Raw genomic sequence first — 22280 nt, forward strand, 5'->3', positions numbered from 1 at the left:
TCTGCAGATATTGACCTAAGGGGCATATCATGCAATCTTTTTGGTAACCAATAAAATGTAGATAGCAAAATTCTCTCATCAGGACATCTTCAGAAAGTTTCTTAGATATAAGACATACTTAAAGCAGTCACTCATACAAGAAGAAGAATTGTCACTATTGTATAATGAGAGTTATTTTATATTAATAGAAAATAGAATATCAGTTGATTTTCTAATAAAGGCTTAGTTCAACTTAGCCACATACAAGAGACTTATGTACCTTGTCAAATATTGAAACACCAAGTAATGACTAAATAAAGGTTATTTTCCACTCTCAATGACAAAATATGACCCACTATCTACTCTAGGTGACCATACAAGTGGTACAGTTCATTCATTATCAACAACTAAACTAATTCCTTTCCCTACCTCTGGATTGTATATATAGACACTCTTCTCTTGAAGGAAGCTGACTACATGAGACTTTGGAGAGATTTCTACTGAAGCATGTAACTCTTATTATATACCACGCAGATGCTCACTTGAGCAGCTGATTCGGTTCAATATGCAATTCTCAGACTGCCTCATTGATCTGATTAGTTTTGATCTGCTCAAATTGAGATCCTTTGTTCAGTTCATAAACATAAGCAAGCTTTTTACTTTGTGATATTCACTAAGTAAATTTACTTCAATAAACATTTTCTTTGAACTCATTCTTTTCGAGTACTGTATTTTTACAGTTCTGCATTAGCATGTATACTTCATATGCATTATAAATTTATTTTTTTCTCTTTAATTTTAATTGAAGGTATTGAGAATGAATTATCTGGTAATATCAGTGCTGCACACATCAGGTTTCTGAGAAACAACAGCTGAGAGCAGTAGCTGTGTGACAAGACTGACAGATTTAATCGCTATTGCAGATAATCCCCGATCGTACCTAATCTCTCTTTCTGCCTATTCACCTGTGACATATATAGAGTGCCAATCAACACCGTATCTCAGCATCTAGCCCTAGCAACTTCATCTTCAAATATGTGTCTGCACTCTAATCATGGCTGTTATAGAGGCACACTCAACCTTGAAGTTCCTTGGTAATGTCTTTTTAAAAAAAGATTCAAAGCAAATAAAATTTTTACCTTTTCATTGTGCGTTATTCTAAAAGCAGCTACTGATTCCTAAAAAAAATAAAAAAATAAAAAAAAAAAATTAGTAAAACAATTCATGAGAACTGGGATGCAGGGTGAAACTTTCATACTATTTACTTCTAAATTACTGGTTGTGGTGGAGGTTCTTAAATTTCATTTTAAAATGATTCTTATCCTTCAGAATTTTTCTATAAACATAATCTTGACTTGCACTCAGTAACTTGCTGTGGTTTCCTGTCAAAAAGTTGCTTACTAACATTGATCTTTTATCAATTAAGCCAAGCATCAAGACTGTAAACAGAAGCAAAATATCTATTCTGTTGATCTAGATTGCATCCAAGTTAAAAGTATCTTCAGATCATGAAATCATCTTCCAAGAAAAAGATGCTTTTTTGCTAGGTAAGTGGCAAGGCTTTAGCTAAAACACCAACACAGTTTCTCTGTACTTTCTTTGTGCTAAAAAGCATTTTTGCAAAGTGAACTTGGTCTACCTATTGAGAACATTTAGCTTTTATTCAGGTTGTTTGCTTTCAAAATCTGTTTTAATCACTATTAAGTCAGTACTGTTTCTTCATCAAACCAAACACCATCCTGATTATCGAAACTGTCTTTCTTTCTTTAGTTAGTTGGTTAGTTAATTTCTGCCTCTCTGAGAAATCAGAGCTGAAAACACAAATCTCTTCTTCTCACTGTTGGTTTGCTTGCTTTGGAGAGTGGCAGAAATAAAAATCATAATAAAATTTAAAAATTGAACTACAAATGTATAATAAATGTTAATTAAATAAATGAAATCAAACAGCATTAGAAAGGCATTTTTCAAGCTTCATTTTGTAATATCAGTTGTGAAATATCCAAATGTAATGTACAAATATTCTGTCTTCAGAACATCCACACTGTCAGAATCACGATGGCTGGTAGATATGGGAAATACTGATTGATATAACAATTTTCAAGAAGAAACACACAGAGAGAAAAGTAATTTTTCCTCCAAAACTGTAGTATCTTTTTTTAAACCAGACAATTTTCTATTTTAAAGTTAATATCATTAGCTTTTTCCATCAGGTAAAGAATAGACACAATTATATAAATAATGTTTGGGCTCAAACTAGAGTATTTTTACATTATAGTACTTTTGATAATGTCTTTAACTGTTGCTTGTAGAACTCTGGACAAAGTTGGTGAATCAAAAATAAATCAGAGTGGAAAATTTAAATTCATTTCATCTCAGGAAACAAAACCTATGTTTCAGACATTTTTAGACAGAGGAAGCAGATTAAATAACCTCAGATTTTCTGTATAACATCAGAATGTCACACTCAAAAAAAAGCAATGCCCAGAAAATTACTCTCATTCATTTTCAGAAATATTTACGTGCATGGCACATATTCATAAAAAAAAAAAAAAAAAAAAAAAAAAAAAAGAAAAAAAAAAAAAAAAAAGATGGGAAGATGGGGAGACCAATCTTATAGATGAAAAGCTAGCTGCTGCAGTGGGATCTGGCACAGACAGACATTGTGAGAGATACTGCTCAGGCAAATCCTAACATCACTAAGGAATACTTTAGTTTCCCAAAATAACATCATTTTTATTGGGTATTATTGAATAGTCAGCTCTGTTATTAGGTCATGTTAGTGTTTAAACTACTAATGAAGAAGACAAAGATTAATAACAGTAGTTCTTGTGGGTTCCAAAGAGTTGGTGATTATTGCATTAGGTGTGGAAGCAATCCTTCTTCCCTGAAGAGTAATTGCAGAGCAATTGTATCTGAACATATATTTTTTTTCAGATAAGAAAAACAATAAGAAGAAGTAATGCATATCAAATAGCATTCTGATTTTGAAAAGTCAGCTAGAGAGCATAGCCTATTTGAACCTTAACCTCTCCAAATATCTAATTGTACTCTGAAGTTAGTATAGAGGGAAGTTGGTATGAGATTATATCATTAACATAGTGTTTACTCAAAGTGACATCTGTTACGGGAATGAAAATGCTTTTACAATATAATAGCATACTTGACAAAGAAAAAGACAAATAATGCTCTGTGAAGATATTTCTGCACTGAATTTGAAGATCCAGATAAATTTCAGTCTTTTAAGTAATTTTTTGCCTTCAAAAAAATACATATGATATTCTGTGGATTTGCCTGCCTAGATAATAAATCTTCAAAACTTTTAAGCACTACCAATTATTCACAGTGACTGTGGTACAAGCGTGAATGCCTGCAGTTTATTAATTTATGGCATGAGTTCAACCAACTGAGGAGTCTTAAAAGAACAGCAAAGTTATGGAAAATGCATTGTGATCTGAACAGATGTTTACTATTAGCTGGATTTCCAAAACAATACCATCCATACCAGTTTATAGACAAATTCAGATCTATTAGTGAGGAAAGTCATCTGCTAAAGATAACAATTTTATTACAATGGAACACTGTTTAACTCATACCAAGTTCACATGCTCCAGCTGCCCAATTCTTTCTGTACAGGGTATTAAAATACATATCCAACTTTAATCACCCCAATATGCTATAACAGTAATATTTGGCCTCAAAGTAATGAGATTGCACAGACTTTGAAGATTTCGTTCTTGAAGAGAAATTCTATGAATAAGTATCAAAACCATAGCAAGGAATCAGTTCAAAAGCCTGAACAAATGCCACAAATAAATGACAAAACAATTCCTATAAAAATCACTGACCAACATATTATTCACTCCACATCATATGCAGCAAGAGTACTCAAATTTTAACATAATTCAGACTTCAATAGCTCCTCAATTAAGGTCTTAAGAAAGGGAGAACTGGCCCAACCCAAAGTGATTAGAACTTCTATACCAAAGTACCTAGCAACTATTCATTCCTAGATTTCTTTTTCCCTTTTCCTTTTAATGAAGGAAAAGGCCCTCCTTACAAGCTTTCTAACCAAAGCTCATCATGAAGGCTGCAGTGCAGAAGGTACCCCACATATGACCTCTTCCCACCCTCATTCCTGGCTTCCAAATTATTTTCTTAGTGCTTTACAATAAGGATGCATAAAATATAGATAAGGAAATAGATAATTGTCCTGAAGTTCATAGACCTCTGTCATGGGCAATAAGCTAACACAAAGAATTTCTGCATGTAATTGATTTATTCAGCTGAACTAATAACCATCAAAACTCTTCATATGCAGAAGCGTGTACAAAATTTGTATGTAATGCCATTTCTAACCTTTCAGTGTCAGTTATGTAGGTTCTTCTTTCTCCTGTATTTGATCAAAAAGCAGGAACAAATACAGTACAATCTGAAGTTTATTCTATTGGTAAATAGATGCCCAGAGCAGGGAAAATAAGCAAAACCTCATCAGATCTGCCTGTATTCCATATAGTTCAATATCTTCTACTTCCAAGCGACAGATACCACATCTTTCTACTTTACAGAGGTATCTCCAGTCCACCAAGAAGACCATATGGAGGACCTTCTAGCCTGGCAAGACCATTCAAATTACAGTGATTCAACACAAGATGAATATTAAGATTATTCAGTAAATCCCTGTCAAAGAAAAGATTGCATAGCCACAGTAAAGACCGTAATTATCATATGTATTTGATGTTACTTTTTGACATAATATGAGGCTGCCTATCAGATAAATGAGAAATGACTTGATGCAAGGAAAACATTTTACTCTTGATATATCAATTTATATGCATTATTAGTCATCTCTATTCAAAAACATGCCCTGGTATTTAAAATAAATTTATGCAATGTTATTGTTAGTCAATTTATTTAAAATACTCCTTCCTAATATCACTGCAAAATATATTTTGAGGTCAGCATTCCTAAAAATTAATTATAATAAAAGATTTACTTTTATCCATGAATATCTGACTTGTACTTAGCCTCCAACTCAAGTAATTAATTTCATACAATCATAGAAAGGCTTGGGTTGGAAGGGTCTTCAAGGGTCATCACTTTCCACCCCCCTTAACACAGACAGGCTTGCCAGACCATAGATCAAATACTGGATTAGAATGTCCAGGTCCACATGCAACCTGGCTTTGAATACCTCCAGGGATGGGGCATTCACAACCTCTCTGGGCAACCTGTTCCTGCACCCCACTATTCCCTCAGTAAAAAACTTCTTCTTGACATCTAACCTAAATCTTCCTTTCTTTAGTTTAAAAGCCTTCCCTTTTGTCATATCACTATCTACCCATGTTAAAAGTTGATTTCCATTATGTTTATAAAGTATCTTTAAATACTGGAAGGCTGCAATGAGATCTCCTTTCAGACCTCAGTTCCAGGCTGAACAAGCCCAATTCCTTCAGCCTATCTTCATAAGAGAGGAGCTGCAGTCCTTGGATCATCATTGTAGCCCTTCTCTGGAGCCTATCCAAAACCTTTTCTGTATCAGAGGCCTCAGGCCTGGACACAGTATTCTACATGGGGCCTCACGAGAGCAGTAGAGTGGAACATTCACCTCCCTTGCCCTGCTGGGCATCCAACTTCTGATAGAAACCAGGATACCATTGGCCTTCTGGGCTGCAATTGCACATTGAAAGAAGATATCCATAATAATGAATGACACGCTGCATTGTTGACTCACATTGAAGCAAAGCAAAATATATAAAAATAAATATAATTATTTTAACATATTTCACTTATTATCTTCCAGGATTTCACTGTATTAGTACATTTAATAAATTAATTTAAAATTTGTCTTATAATACCCATGTATCTTGAACTGAGCAACACTAGCTGAGTTGCGTTTCCATGGACTTTAATCTACCACTTGCCTGTGAAGTGATATTCACTATAAATTTGACACACTGCAGATCAAATCGAAGGGGTGTGGGCTCACTAATTTCCTAATTGAGTTTCATTGTGTGGGTTATAACCATGCTACAAAAGAGTGGCAAAATATATTTTCCGGTGATTGAAGGATAAGATAATAAATGTCACATTAGAAGTTAATTTTGCAATCAGTTTAATTATTTGATATTGGAATATTTTCTTATTAAAAATATTTTCTTGTTAAAAAAAGACAACATTTCATTGTCTTTTGTTTAAAATTCAAACTCAAAGCAAATAGCGTGACTTACATGAACAGATTGCATGACTAAGCCTTATGCATCCAAATTACTATAAATGACAGCAACAAAAGCTTATTTTATAAATATTCTACTAATGATTATTTTGACAAACAAAAATTTGAAAATTCACATTTCTTAATAGGAATTAAAGTGCAATCATCACTGAGGGTCTAGCAGTTTAGTGTTAGAACCTATTCTTCTAAACACTTACATACAAAACCATAGACCATATCATAGTTTAAAATTGCACAATTATCTTGTGCAGACTCATTCAATGCTTAGTATTATTTAAGTATGGCTACACTGGCATGGTGATGCTTTCAGCTAACTCTTTTTCTCTCTATTTATTTGCAAAAAGAAAGAACAATAATATTCTAAATATTTCCTTCATTTTAAAGACCATTTTAGAGAATTTCCTTTAAGTAGTACCAGGCCAGTGGAAAGTCCATCAAGTAATTTTTTCTGACATGAACAAACAGCAATGGTGCAATACAATGAAGTGATCTGTTTAAAAAGAATTAGGAAATGGAAGGGCATTTTAAAGAAAGCAGAAAGGCTAAGAACTATCATTTTTGAAGAGAAATCTTAACTGTGTTTATGCTATTGTTCTTAGCGTATTCAGTAAAAGGAAGTATGACAAATGATTACACAGATTATGTAGAGACCCTTGGGGAATAGGCGAAGTATGCCATTCTCTGTCAATCAAAGTAAAAGTTACCACACAGATCAATGAAAATCCTTCATTGAAAATTGTGGTTAATGTTTCTTGTTGCCAGCTATACTTGGCAGGAAGTAAAAACAGATGGAAAAAATCTTGTAGTTATAACCAAAACCAGAACCCTCTTTGTAAATTCACAGACTAATAGAATAGACTGCATTTGACATGGCATGATCTCTAATTTTGAGGGTCTCTTAATTATTAGTTCTCATAACATTGAAGTCAGGGTTACATTGTACTACTCAAAGAGTAGCAGAACTATAGTTCCCCTGAGAAAACAGAATGGTACAGTCCCTCTCCAGACATCCAAATAGGTGCCAGAAGTAAGTAAATGATGCATTCAATTCCTCCACAGCATGCCTGGCAATTGATATCATGGTCCGTGGAGCCCATCTCCCTAATGTCCTTGGAGCAATATGTTAACCCAAGGGAGGGAAGTAAGAAGAATCTGTAGCTTAGATTACATTTTTTCCTCCTCCAAGAAAGAAAGAACAACTATTGTTGCCCTTCTAGATCTTCATCTCAATGGTAAGGCTGTCCTTCAGTTTATATGTGCTGTTTACCATGTAGTCAGCTATTTTACTGTTTGAAATGCAAAAAGTATTGGCAAATGCTGACTTTGTAGTGACTTCTGCTATAGCATCATAGTTGAGCCCCTAGCCTGTGCTCAAAAAGCTGAACATTCCCTTCTGTTTTCTTTAGATATGCTCCTAATTTTTTGATTTGAGGAATAAATACTTTTAACATGCAGCCACACTAAGTGAATTGCCTCTAAAAGCATCTCCCCAAGAACAGGACTCCAGTTAAAATACGGTGGGGCTTCAGCAGGAGGGTTCTCATGAGGAGAGCTGCTACCTCATGGAAATTAAAGTAAACCTTAAAGTAACTTCTGGAGTGAAACTACTGTGAATCTACTATGTTTAAGAGGCTGAACTTTGGACATTTCAAGAATAACCAAAAACCACTTTGCAGTTTGCAAACAAAGAGGAAAGTAAACAAAATGAGTCAGGACAGCATCCCTTGAACTAAACTCACTCATTGAACACACTGAGAAACATAAAATGTGTAAATAATACAAGAAAAAAAAAATCTATTTTCAAGGATTAATTACAGAGCTAAGCAAACAAAATATTACATGACAGTTACAGTTTTCATATCTTCAAGCAAAGGAACCTTAGCTTTAGTATTTCATATAGTTCATGTAGAGTTAATAAAATTGCTAAGTGTTTTCTGAAACTGAAAATTCTACTGCTCCACTCTGAAAAGTTAAAATGGAACATTCTTATTTTTGGATGAAATTCTTTTCAGTTTGCCATGTTTCCACACAACATATTTTAAATGAATCAGCAGTTTCTAACTGAAAAGCACTCCAAGAACATTTTAGCCAACTCTACTCAAAATGACAAGAACACCTTTTATTTAGCAAGAATTGCCATCAAATCAGATCACACTAGTGTGCTACATCAAGCTAGCTATGCTGGAGCTGAACCAGACTTGTTATCCACTGTATTCTTTCTGCTCATAACACGTCATATCAGTGCCTTCCCCCAACCATCTTTTATCACCAAAAAATAAGGCACCAGAGTAGTCTTTAAATGAAGAACATGAAACTAAAGCAGTCAGAAGGATTGGCAGAGAGATGCATCATCTTACTCAGTGATGTTGAATCTTTGTCACAAGTCTCTGGAAGAGGTAAATCATTCCCTAGAAGGAGACTTGAGTTGTCTGTCCTGCTGAGTGTGAAGGAACTCAGCATGTAGACCACTATCAGAAAGCCAGAAACAACCGTAAACTAGCAATATCTGATAAAGAGAATTGAGGAACACTACACTAACCTGGAAAAGACACCAGACTTCTCACTATGAATTCCCATAAGATAAGCTAAGTAGAAGTCTATTGAATTTCAAACTCATGAAATCTAAAGACTAGCTTTAAATCTTTTGGAAAAGAATGTAAATTCATTGATTTGATCTGGCACTGTACTATTCAAAGAAAGCATTGCACACATAGATCCCACTAAGAGGAGCTGAGCATTTGTGAGGATCTCACTACTCAATGGAAGGAAAACTTAGACATTTACACTTAGCTACAAATGTCCAAAAATTGTTTTCCAGTTTTACACAAGAAAAAATACACAAATACCTTCCTTTACAACTCTGATTTTGAAATACTTTCTGTAAATATTTTCATTTAGCTTTCACAACTTTAGGTCACTATTTAAAAAAATAAGAAAAATAAAATAAAGAAAGATAAAAATCTTTCTTGCCTTTCATGGCACATAACAGTGGCCTTAAAGGCAAAGGACCTTTAATTGAAACACAGAGCTAAATGTTGCTAAGAATAGGCAGTTGTCTGCTTCACCCATTATTCTGGAAATAACTTTGAAATATCTTACAATTTATATCCAAGAGTATTTAAGCTAGAAATCACTTGAAACATTCATTAGCAGTAGTTTCAAAACTGTACTAACCCCACTGTATAACATATCTGCATTATTAAAACAAATCATATAACAACTCAGCAATCCAGACTCCATTTCACTAAATGACATGTTTGCTGATGTACTATTTCTTCACATTTCTTATCAGTTCAAGCAGTTTTGTACCCCTAATGCAAATTCTCATAACAGAGAAGTTTTTGTCTTTTTTATGTAGTCATTAAAGCAGACATGAATATTTCTAAGTTTTTATGTATTTCTCTTCAATGCATCGTACTAAATCCATCCAAATTTTAGGAATCAATCTTTTGCCCATGGAGGTAAGCTTAAAAAAAAAAAAACAAAAAACAACAAACCCAATCACCCACCTGCTAGTGATCTGATATATAATCTAAAATACATTTATCTCCACAGAATCATAGTCCAAGTTCATTGGATCTCTTACTGCCTAATTAAACTACGGGAAGTGAACTCTAGGTTATAATTCTGCTTCATAGAGTAACAATTCATCATTTTGCCAGGAAGCATGTGTTGTCAGGACCAGATTTTGCCATATGAAACATGTCAGTTTTTGTTTCTGTATGTAACTTTAAATTGAATCATTATCCCATCATTGCTATGAATGAAGTTATAAATCAAATCCAGATCTACAGTATTTCTGCTTTTGGAAGTGTGTAAATAATTACTTACATAGATTTATAGGAAGAGCATAAATGTAGCAGGTGGTGTAATAAGCTACCTGATGAGCACATGTTATGATGAATGCTACTGGACTGGTTATAACTTCTTTAAAGTATTTAAGATTATATCCTTGCAGATCTCATAAATTGAGTAATGCTTCAGTAATTTCTAACAACTGACTGCAATGATAGCTAATTTGCAGTTAGTAAGAAATTTTATGGTTACTGCAATTAGTAATTGAGCACAAGCAGAAATCTTGAATAGCTCAAGTCAGATATTAAAAAAAAAAAAAAAGAAGTATTTAAAATTTCTAGAGAAAGAAGGGAGAGCAAAAGGAAAAATTAACAGTCAAAAGCCATTAAAATGTTCAGTTTAACAACACAGAAACCTTCCTAGCTCTTTTGTTATATCAAAACAGTGTAGCAACATACTGAAGGTCTCTTCCTACCATAAGCACGTCCATTTATGGTAAAAACACTATGGGGTCTTTTCCTACCATGAGCATGTCTGTTTATGGTAAAAACACTATGGTTGAATGGAAACTGAGCAAGAGGATAAATGTTCTCCTCTATTTCATGAAAAGTACCTCTTTTTTTTTCCCCCCCCAAAAGAAGCCAGCTATTTTCACTATGAACAGACTATTTTGCATGTGAGCATATTCCACATTATAAAATAACACATAGCTTTTTTCAAGTTCATAAGCTGTTTTGTTTGCTTGTTTTTAAGAAGTCAAAGCTTTGTTGGTAGAAAGTTGTGTAAGTTGTTGTTGTCAGTAATTACATTTTTTTTTTCCTATTCTTCCAAGGCACCTGAAACTGTCAAATATTTTGTTAGATAAACAAAATCACTGCAAAGTAAATACAGATGTATGTTTAAAAACCAGGCTCCTGAAAAGTCTCAGATTAATACATCAAAATAGGTCTTTCTGTTTTTCACAGACATGAAGAAGGAGATTCTCCCTTGCCAGTTTTCTGAGGTATGGGGATTTAGAGCACTCTTTAACCTTCTGAGTAGATCCTTTATGTCTCACAATCACAGGGGCATTTTACCTCCCTTCCTAACCAAGCCTCAGTTATGTATCACCTTCCTTTTCCCTACCCAATTTATGCCTACTTGGGGCCATGGGCTTCATTTACTGTGTTGTAATTTCAGTTACATTCACATCAAGTATGGCTCCTGAAGACCATAATTTTTCTAAATGCAGTTTTAATCACTGATCTGGCTGTGATGAGGTCTGTTGACCAAAGCAGTATCTTGCACAATATGAAAAAATATTGTTGAATCAGTTTGTCAGGGATTTCTCTAGATACTAGGTATGTCAGCTTGTGAGGGCATTATCATTTCCACCTATTGCCTGATTATACTCTAATAATATATCTGTATTCAGTATGTAAGGTAGAAATAATATAAGGATGAATATAAGGATGGTGGCAATAGATACCCAAAGGTCACTTATAGGAAAAAACTCACGAATACAGATGCCTTCAGTCTAGCTGGAAAATGCTGAGGCTAGTCATCCAATCTCCACAAAGGAGCAATCTCAAAAGAGATAGTAGCTTAGAAGTGGTCAGCCCATAAATGAAGTCTAGGAGAGGTTGAGCCAAGCTTCACCCCTCCTGGGAGCACAGCTGAATTACTCTCACCTGTGCTCCCACAGCTGACCCAAAACTTGCCTCAGCTGATTAATCAGAGGTTCAGGGTGTGATTACCAGTTTCCCATACACAGTATAACAATTTTTTTCACTTAAATATTTTTTCATATTTATATCATGCAATTGGTATAACAGCTCTAGAGAATTATTTGACAAAAGCACCACTGAAGACACAGTACATTCTTCTATCTTTTTCTCCAACATTTTAGATCTTTCCAGACAGTCTCTCCATACTGCAAAACTTGTTTTCAGATAGTTATTGAAGATAACTTACACTTATTCAGCTACCCCAGTTAAATGTTATGGAATAATTTGGAATTAGCAATCACAGTAAAAAACAGGCATTTCATTATATTTAGTGTTTTTAATTTGAATTATGTAGAAATGCATGATGTGAATAACATTGACTTTAAAGATCATTTTTTTTTCCTTGAACTGCTAAGAGGGAAATGGTTGGTTAAAAAATATCTGAAATAAGCTACAGCTAAACTGGCAGTCTACTACTTGCCTGTCTTTTGCATAGCTTATTTACAAAAGCTAGTAACTAAAATTATTATTTTTTTTTTCCCAGTTTTACGTCTTCATTTCAAAAAGTCATCTTGCACCCAGCTTATGTTATATTTGAGAATTTATGGAGCAACTCTATGCTTTTAATCTTTCTGAAACTGAAATTTTGAAATTAGAGATATTTATTATTCCACTTAACCCACGATAAAGATATGAAGGAATGCTTAACCGGTATTTCCAGAATTCGGACACACAATAACATGTTCTTTCCAACAACTAATAGAGACTTTACCAGCTTTATCACTTAATGCAACTGAAATGCAATTGACAGAATGACAAATCATTTTATGAGGAGTCTGAGTCATATCAAGTTAGTCACACAGATACAATAGTAACATATAACTTTCAAAAATGCAATGTCTTTCTGACTTTATACTTTCCTTGATGCTATTCAGTCATTGCTGTACAGGTAATGATAAAATGTCTTTCTGATTTAAACTACACCTTCCTCCACTTGAGCAGGGTTTTTTAATTAGTTTTTAGGGCAAAGAACTCACATAATACCTGAAGATGGAGATGTAAAAATCTATCTAGCAAAAACTAATTTACACAAATATTACACCATTTATTACATACAAACTTTATTATGTGCAGAATTTTCTTTAGCTTGAATCTATAAATCAAACCTCATAGGCAAGATGCTTGCAATATATGTTCTGACTGGGCTATTATACCTAGATTATATTAGAATCTTATTCAAACCTGGTCTCTCAGAGATATTTGGTGCTCTCAGTTGGTCTGATAATTTGACTCAGAATATAGGTTGCCTTGCTTCAGAACAAATCCATAAACCAACAAAGAAAGCATAAAAACCACATCATGATCCATTTGTCCCACCAGCAGCCCCAAGATATGCAGTTAAAACACAGTGTCAGTCTCAATGGTATTGTAGCTTACTGGGAAATAAGTCTTTCTGACTCCATTTCATGCCTTGGCAAAGATACTTGCCTAAGTGCTAAAAAGAAACAAAGGTTTTTGTAAGCTTATTTTCAGAAAAAGGGTAGGAGTCTGACAGAGGTTTCCCATTACTGAGCATTACAAAACACAGTTTTAAACACACAGGAACCCACCATTAAACACAAAGAAAAAGGCAAAAAATATTTACAATTTTAAATTAAAAAAACATATTATTGTTTATTGTACTATTATGATAATGACTCAAGATATTAAATTAACTCACAGTCATGCTTAGAGCACTGCTTAGGAAAAAAGCAGTAACTTTGAAAAATAGCAACTAACATATAAGTACTTATAGTACTTATATGATAGTATAAGCACAGCTTGAGTAATGTGCACAAGCAAGTTTTTCCTTATCCTATCTTACTGTCATAAAAATAAATATCCTTTCCTTTGACAGGGTTTAAGAAAACGAAAGTGCAATAAAGAATTTGAGGAAGTAGGATCTGTTGATCAAGACCTGCTACCTGGTAAATGGTAATAGGAATTAACATGGCAAACCACTCAGAGTATAATAATATCAGTGAATGGTTTGTTTAATCCCTCAAGAAAAAAATATACATATGTATCAGTATAAGATTATTTTTTTTTTCCCTCTGATTTAGTTTGTCTGTAGTATTCATGTCATACATAGAAAAGGTTTACAGGAAAACAAAACTACCCCCAAATGTTAATTCAGAAAAATGTTTTCTATACAGCTATACCAGAAGAGCCTTTAGTAGGATAAAACTACAGAATAAGAAAATCAGTTTCAAAATAGAGCCTAATTTGTCTCTGGTGTTTAAACAAATATTAAGGAAGGAAAGAGAACATTCTGGAGGACAAGGGAGAAAAAAAATTACTGTGTATGGAATTTTTTCCGGTTACGTGACAGTGATCTGGAAAAGGCTACTATTTTGGCAATTTTGTTAATATTTAACCCCTGTTTCAGAAGTGCAGTGAATATCATAAAGCACTAGAATAATTTTAAATAACAGTGAAACTCTATGTGTATTGTTTGTCGTACCACATGACACAAATATGATGTGACAAACTATATTAACCTGCCAAGATACCATAATAGCTATTACTATTTGTATACAATTTTTTACTTAAAAACCACAAAGAGTTACAATTCAATTCCTAACTGGATAAAAAATTGCTCAAATATCAGTGATATCTCCAGGGATATGTTTAGAATTGAAAGACTTGTTTTTGAACACTTTGACATTGCTTCTCAAAGAAATGGGCATGAGAAATTGTTCATAAAAAGCTGTGAGGAAAAAATCCACAACAGATTAGCATTTTAAACCTATCCCAGGAGCTTGACTTAAAATTGAGGCAATTTTATAGCCATCTAGAACTTAAATCCTTGTAGATTCTAAAAGGTAGCATTCATAAAGCTCACAGAACAGGGTGGAAAAGAAAACAAAACAAACTACATTTATTCTCTCATGACCTGAATTTGAAATAGAAATGTTGTTACTTTCATCAAACAATATGATTTTTTCTGGCTTTTTTTTTTTCTGATATTTCAATTTACCTATGCAAGAAAGTGGTTTTGACAAGGCTTTAGAATTTTATTACATTGCAACACTACTGCAGTTCCCTTTGCTCTTGCTGTCCTTTCAGATTCTCTTCTGTTCTCTCTTAGCTGTCTTTTTTTTTTTTTTTTTTTTTTTTTTTTAATTTTCATCCTTTCTTATTCCCATATTTTCTCTCCCTTATGTCTTTTCCATATTTTTATAATTACATGTAAAAGTCCTATAAAACTTAAGAAGCTTTCAGATAGATCATTACTAATGTAATTACAGTATGGAGAGCATAGTGATGTTTGAATGTAAATTAGAGTGAGTTTTTACAGTTCATTAGAAAGTCTCAGGGATTGAATTTAGTTTAATCAAAGCTTGAGTGCTCCCTGTACACACAGCACATACCTAGTGAAAAAAAAGCATTAATATAGACTCAGAGATTAAAGATGTATGTCATGCTTTGCATCCATTTAAAGGAACCCATGCAGGGTACATCACAGATCCTAGTATCTAATGGCCTAATGAAGCTGAACAAAGAGAAATTGTATGCAATTCATTAATTTACAAAATAATATATATTACTTCACTTTTCTGCTTTCTTTCTGCAATCATTCCTTTCACAGAAAAAGACATACTGAAGGAGATGCATGTACCTAGTCCTGCTTACTTTTGCCTGTCCACAGATCCCACCACAGATAGTGACAAGACCTCACTATCCACTCCCACATCATCTTCCATTTCATCCAACCAAAATCCTTTCAAATACTTTTGGCAAAGGAAGGACTGAATCTCATTGCTGGTTCTCTTCCGATTTATTTTCCAGTGAGCACTGGTACTATACCTGGACTTCAGCACAACCTTGAGAATGACTGAGAATGAGAGTACCAGGGAGACCCTGCACTCCTGTGTTAGCTGTATTTAGGAAATACATTTCTCACCTGCTCACTGAGAAGCATATATCCTCTAGATAATCAACTGAGATACTGAATGTGATTCATTTTAGAAAACATCTTGATGGAAACTTACTAGGATCTAAACATTTTCAGGACATTAATTCAACTGATGTGATTTTGTTTAGTTTTAAAATTTGTACATAATGGTCATGTTCCATTAAAGTAATTGCCCTGGTGAGATTAGCTTTCTCATGGATAATTTTGTCAAATAATCCTGTGATGGTGAAAAAAAACACCAAACCCTGCATATTCTATGTACTTGCTATGATGTATCTCATATGAATTGTTATGCCATCTTTCTTTTTTGCCTGTCATTGTTGAGTCAGCACATAGATACATCTTCCAGAACACCCTTTAAAAACGTTAACCTATATTTATTTCCTACAATATTTCTGATTTGTTTTTTTTTTTTTTGTTTGTTTGTTTGTTCGTTTGTTTGTTTTTCTGAAAACCGATGTTAATGATTAAAACAAATTTAATACAGTCTATGAATAACTCCACATTAGCTCTGAAGGATACCCCTGCCATGATAACTAGTTTTGGTCAGTTGGCTAGGAAATCAAAGATCTTCAAGATACAGCAAAGGATGGTCCTGTAGAACATGCAGTGTTTCAGCATGTGGGTCTTTACTCAGTCATATCTGTAGGCTGTGGCTGCTTCTGGATAGGAAAGAAAGACCACACTTTGAGAGGAATTTGTTACAGCATACTTAATTCAAGTTAAGTATATGTGCACACTCATGTGCTTTGCAAATTTAATAGTTTGTAGCTTATGGTGGAAGGGTACAAGCTGGAGAAGAGATTGAGAGCAGCAAGAAGACATATGTCCCTGAGAGCACACATGCAATACTTCCCTATCTGCCATGCCGGAGAACATCCACTTGCTGTGAAAGAGTTGTAGTATTTCCAGCAGTACATAAGTGCAACCCACTTTGGTTAAATCAGGGTCCAAAGCTACCACAGCTTCCTAAGCACTTGGCTGGTCAGGCAGCAGACTCCTGGTGTTAATCAGGCTGTCACCTGCATAGCCAGGCTCACAATAGATGGGGCTTCACTGCTTGAAAAGCCCTCAAGCGGGTTTACATGTTAAATTCTAACTGCCCTAAAAATAGGAATTCATAATTGAAAAGCTGGCAGATCCTTTAATTATAGGGGAGCAAACAATGCCACTAGAGAAATGTAAATACAGACTAATTGTTACTTCTTTATGTCATTGTTAAAGAGCCAGCTGACATAATGGCAGGCATGGGATAATGCCTGTATCTTAAGCGGCAAGATCTGCAATCAAGTTTTTAAAAAGCTTCTCATTTGTCTCTCTTATGGGACTTTACATGCAAAGTCTTGCCAAATGAATTAAGAAAAAAACAGGGTAAGTGTGAATGCCGGAAAAAGAAACTGCAAAGAATACAGGAAAAGTACCATACAGGGCACAGTTTAATTGAATTGTGATTTGTTGGCCTTGTACGCTCTATACAGAAAGGAATGTCATGCTAATCAAAAGCTGTCCACCTTCACCTTATTTTTAGCAGGAAAACTTTAAATGAGACAGTTCAGAATTTTTATTTCTGGTGGATATTGGATTACATTCACCCACAGGGCATTTAAATATAAAAAGCTATTTATATGCTAATTCCTGAGTATTTCATGTAAAGCAGATTTTTATCAGTTGACCATACTATTCTATAAGTTATCATGTTGATAAAACATCTTTAGCAATGGTAAAATGCAGGAATCAGTGGAGCTTGCTTACATAGATCCCAGACTTCCTTGGAGTATTCTTGTGAGTTCTTGAAATGTACACCTATAAAGTTAACAGTTTCCTAAAAAGATCCAGGAAGAGAAGTCCTCAGAAAAGTCTATTTTAATCACTCTCAACTGAATTGGAGAGATAACTGATACTGAGCAAAGTTGAGATATGTTACTTTAAGTGGAGGAAAATAAGAAAAAGCTGCAGAATCAAGTCCTCCAAACTATCTTTTTTTCTAAACTACTTACTTACTACTAACTTTTTTATAAACTAAGACAAAATCCATGTTTTAGTTTGCCCATCTTTTATCACATCTTACCCTTTAAACACCTGCAGAAGAAAATGCTTCACTATCAAAATCCCTCTGGCTGTACTGGGTGAACACTTGCAGTTACAAGCTAATACTTTTGATAGTAGTTTATATGCAAGTGTGTAATTCAGAGCAAATGGAGTTGGTAGGCATGTTTTGCTAACTGTATGTATAGTCCAGCACTGATGGAGTTTGGGAGGAGGAGAAGGAATTCCTCTGATGAAGGAATAAGTAATCTCATTGGAAAGACCAGTGCTTTCAACGTACCTTTCATTCCCCCATTGTGAAAGGCCTTGGCAAAGATGAATATTTTTGTAATGACTTTTTGGGAGACTTTGAACATCAACACAGAGAAATATCAACCACACTAACTTTAATACTTCCACACCTCACCTCTAGAAATGATGCCAGCATCCCAGCTTCATGCCATGCTATATCCTCACTTTACTATCAAAAACAAAATTCTTTTTTGAAGGGCTTTCACTACAATTTTATCTGTTTATTATTTCCCTTGAGTCTGGAAGGAAACAGAACAGTTATCCCACAACTGCCTTCTGCAGTTGTGAAATAATCTAGTAGGCTGAGATGAAACTAGCATAATATGATTAGCCGGATGACACAGAGCAACCTAGGTGATTAAGGAAGAGAGTTCAGTGATCACAGACCTCACCCTTATCCCTGAGAGGCTATAGTCATGATGGTTGATTGCTTTGACCACGCATGTAATGGTGATTTGTTTACATAGACAAGTTAGATGTAACAGACTAGTTCCCTCTTTTCTTGGAAAGAGGTCAGTGTTTCTTTGGACTGTTTATTCCCCCAGTGCTGAACTCAGGGACAGGCTTTTAGAAACAGTATTTTACAGTTTGTGCTGGGCTTGGAACAATACACAGAAGTGACCATTTCATACACCATCTATCTTAGAAAGATTTTTGTGTACATGATTATAGAAGAAAATATAATTTATCTGAATACTAGCAGCTTTTCAAGTAAAATTATAGCTCTGAATATCAGGTATGAATTCAAGCATATTTTTCTGAAATAAATGTTCATAGATTTTCTTAATTTACATTGGCCTTCAAAATGTTCTGAGAAAGCAGCCAAGCAACTTCACAAATGGAATCTCATTAGATAAAAGACTTATTAGTATTATTAGCATCTGTTCTAGAAAGCTATTGGGAAAATGAATGAAAATGGTATTATTTGCTATTTTTTAACAGTGAGTAATCCATGTCACTTTTGAATCCGCGATTTCTACTGTTTAAGTTATGTTGTAGTAAACTGCTGACTGCAACACTCAGTGCCTCACATTGCCTTCAAAGTGTTCTTATAATTTCTCTTACTTTCTTCTGTTAAAGTGTTCTCTAATATTTAAGGAAGATAAGATAAGGCCATATGCAGACATCTTCACTGATAGAACTGGCAGGAACCATACTTTTTACATTTCAGTAAAGACAGTCTAAACTCAGTACCTGGAAAATGAATGGAGATTCATTTTGGGATCCTGGGTGCCATTGGAAAGCTGTTACAGAACTGTAATCAAGCATAGTCAGCCTAGGTTCATGAAGAGAATGCCCTGCTTTAGTTAATTTGATCTCTGTGACTGCATTTCAGCTTTAGTAAGGCCTCTGCTACAGTCCCCCACAGTATTCTTCTATCATGCAATTCTGGGAGATGAACTTACTTAGCAGCAGAACTCAATGGGTTGCAGTGAATGGGAAAACATCTGTCACGTGGACAGTCACTAGTAGTATCCCCCAGGACTCAGTACTAGGGCTGACATTGATCAACATTTTAATCAGTGATCTAGATGCACTAGTGGAATTAATTCTCAGCTAATGGCCTTAAAAGATCTGCTTACCATATCTGTGGGAAGTTCAACTGAATTTCATTCAGTTTGTGATTTAAATGGTTTTTTTCTAGTTATTTACAGAAAGCTTTACAAGCTTGTAAATAATAACCCATGTTGTGCATAAAGAGCAGAGTTTCAATTTTAATAAAGCCACTATATTTAACACCTATTAGAATCATAGTGAAAATGGAACTGGTGAAATAAGTACTCACTTCCCTAACACATGAAAGAGGAAATCAGTATGAAATCTAAATAGACTACTGTCAAAGGCCGATGTACCAGAAATAGAAAACCATTTGCAGTCAAGCCCAAATATATGAATATAGAAAATCTTACAATCTACAATTTCACAACAAACAGTATTAAAATTGCAAAAGAAGAGGTGAAAGACAAAAACAATGTAGTGCCTACTTAAAATTCCTTCTTTTTAAGCATTACGTTAGAAAGGCCGTCATTTGGAATTAGTTTCGCAAAGGTGTGCTAAGACATAATGTATCATTGACAGTTTCCTAAATATTTCTTAGTTTTCAGCTTTCAGTTTTGATCCATATTCTTATAAACTGAATAAAGCAAAGAAATGATTCTGGCCATGGATCCAGTTTGCCTTTGGAGTGATTTGTGTAAGGTGACCACTACTTTTTTGGAAAGAATGAGAGCCAAAGTTCTCTCAGTCTTCACTTAGACATTTATATTTTGGAATTATGATCAGTGAATTAGCCACATGCATCCTTTAAACTATCAGACTTGTTAGGCATAAAATCTTATCTACAGTTCTGAGAAGTAATCATAACATAACCCTGAACTCTATTAAGTCTATAAACAGAATACTTGTTTTAATTCTTGACCCTTAGGATCCAAACCAAAATCAGAGATTAAATGAAGAAAAAATTTATCTGTAGCCCAGTATAATAAGTACTGAAACACAGCCAGCGCCCACAATTGTTTTGTATTCAGACTTTGCTTTGTATTGTGTTCAAACACTAATCCTTCCATTTACTTTAAAAGATTAATGTAACAAAAGGGTGACTAATTTTAAAAGGGGCAGAATAATATTCAGCTTGGTGCTTTTTTATATTAGAGAAAAATAATATGTTTGAGATGGAGAAATTAAATTTTCTGGAAGAGGTCAGCTTGGGAATCAAATGAATCCTTCTGATTCATGCAGCATCATGCATTAACCACTTGAGATTTAGAAGGAAAAGACTTAAAGCTTTTTCTCCTTCTGTACAGATAATTTCCTTTAATAACTTAGTTGCTATTTTACCTTCAGAATATCAACTTTCCAAATTAGCTGAGTTCTGAAGGTCCTCCAGAGCACAACATCTATGATTAAACACTTTCAAAAGTTCATTCTACTAGTAAAAGTGGAAATTCCATTATTTTAGCAAGAGCAGGCATGTCAAATTTAACAAGACACGATAGGGTTGAGGAGGGAATGGAAGTAAGGTATCTGTGTTTGTCAGTTATAATCACAGGGCACAGAAGTTATTATAAACCTAATTATTATGTGTTACAGAAATCAAATGAAGAGCACAGTTATTGTGAGTCACATTAAACCTAAATCATGAAGAATTACCTTTAAAACTTTAACAAGATAGGAGATGTAGAGGCAAAAGAACTGTACTCTGTTCCTTCATCTTGGTTTACTCACAAGTAAGGTCCTTATTTATGACCTTCTGAGAAATTCTGAAAGTTGTGGGAACAAAATTCACGCACTACATTATGTCTTCTACAACTAGGACAAAAGGATTGCAGCTTCAGGAATTCCTCCTCATGAATACAAACTACAGCTGAGCCAGGAAGGAACACACAAAACTTTCATGCTGTTCTGTAAAATCATTTTCACACAAGTATTACAGAGGAAGCTAATACAATTCTTTGAGTTGGGATTAGCACCATGGAAGGGATTACCTGTTTCTTGGAGTTTATAATGCTAAACCATACTCAGAATATGGACCAATAACTCCGTTCAAAGAGCTAACTGACTAATCTATTGTTAATTTGTGTGCTTTCCACATTTCCACAAGTACTGGTGCAGGAGATTTTAATTAATTAGGCACACAGTTTTTAATAAATAAATAAATAAATTCCAAATTTACCTTAAAACATTAGAGCATTCTCATTTTCCACAGTTTTGGCAGACTTGTGGATAATCACCCCCAAAAAACAAATACCTGCTGTTGAAAACATGGAGCCTGTTAGTGCAAAGAAGCAAAGTCAATGTTTGTACACTGCATATAGGAACTGAACAGGAGGCCTTTGGTTGGATGTTCTCGTTATGACCTGCACAAACCTCCATGTAGATTAATAGAAGTAGAGGAATAGGATAAATTAAGTGTAAAAACATAACAAATCAGAAAAAAAATTATTTATAGGTCTGACATGGGATTTTTCCAAGACTACAGTAATTGTAATTGTAACCTCAGGATGCCTTCCTTAGTCTGGTTTAGGCAGCAGCTCTAAACAAAGGACATTTACTCTGTCTTTGTTCAAAGGAGGGATTTAAAATTATACCCAGTTTTCTGCACAAGATGTGCAGAAATTTTATAAGTGAAGGAAATTTTATAAAATTGAAATGCTAGTGAGATGACAGCAGCAGTATGTGTGAGAACAGGGGTAATGGGCGGCTTGAAAGTGAGCCAGCTCCACTTCAGGTTTCTGCCATTACCTGGAAGTGATCAGCAGATCAGAGGTACTGC

The sequence above is a fragment of the Excalfactoria chinensis genome, chromosome 4 (genome assembly GCF_039878825.1).
Source record: "Excalfactoria chinensis isolate bCotChi1 chromosome 4, bCotChi1.hap2, whole genome shotgun sequence".
Lineage (NCBI taxonomy): Eukaryota > Metazoa > Chordata > Aves > Galliformes > Phasianidae > Excalfactoria > Excalfactoria chinensis.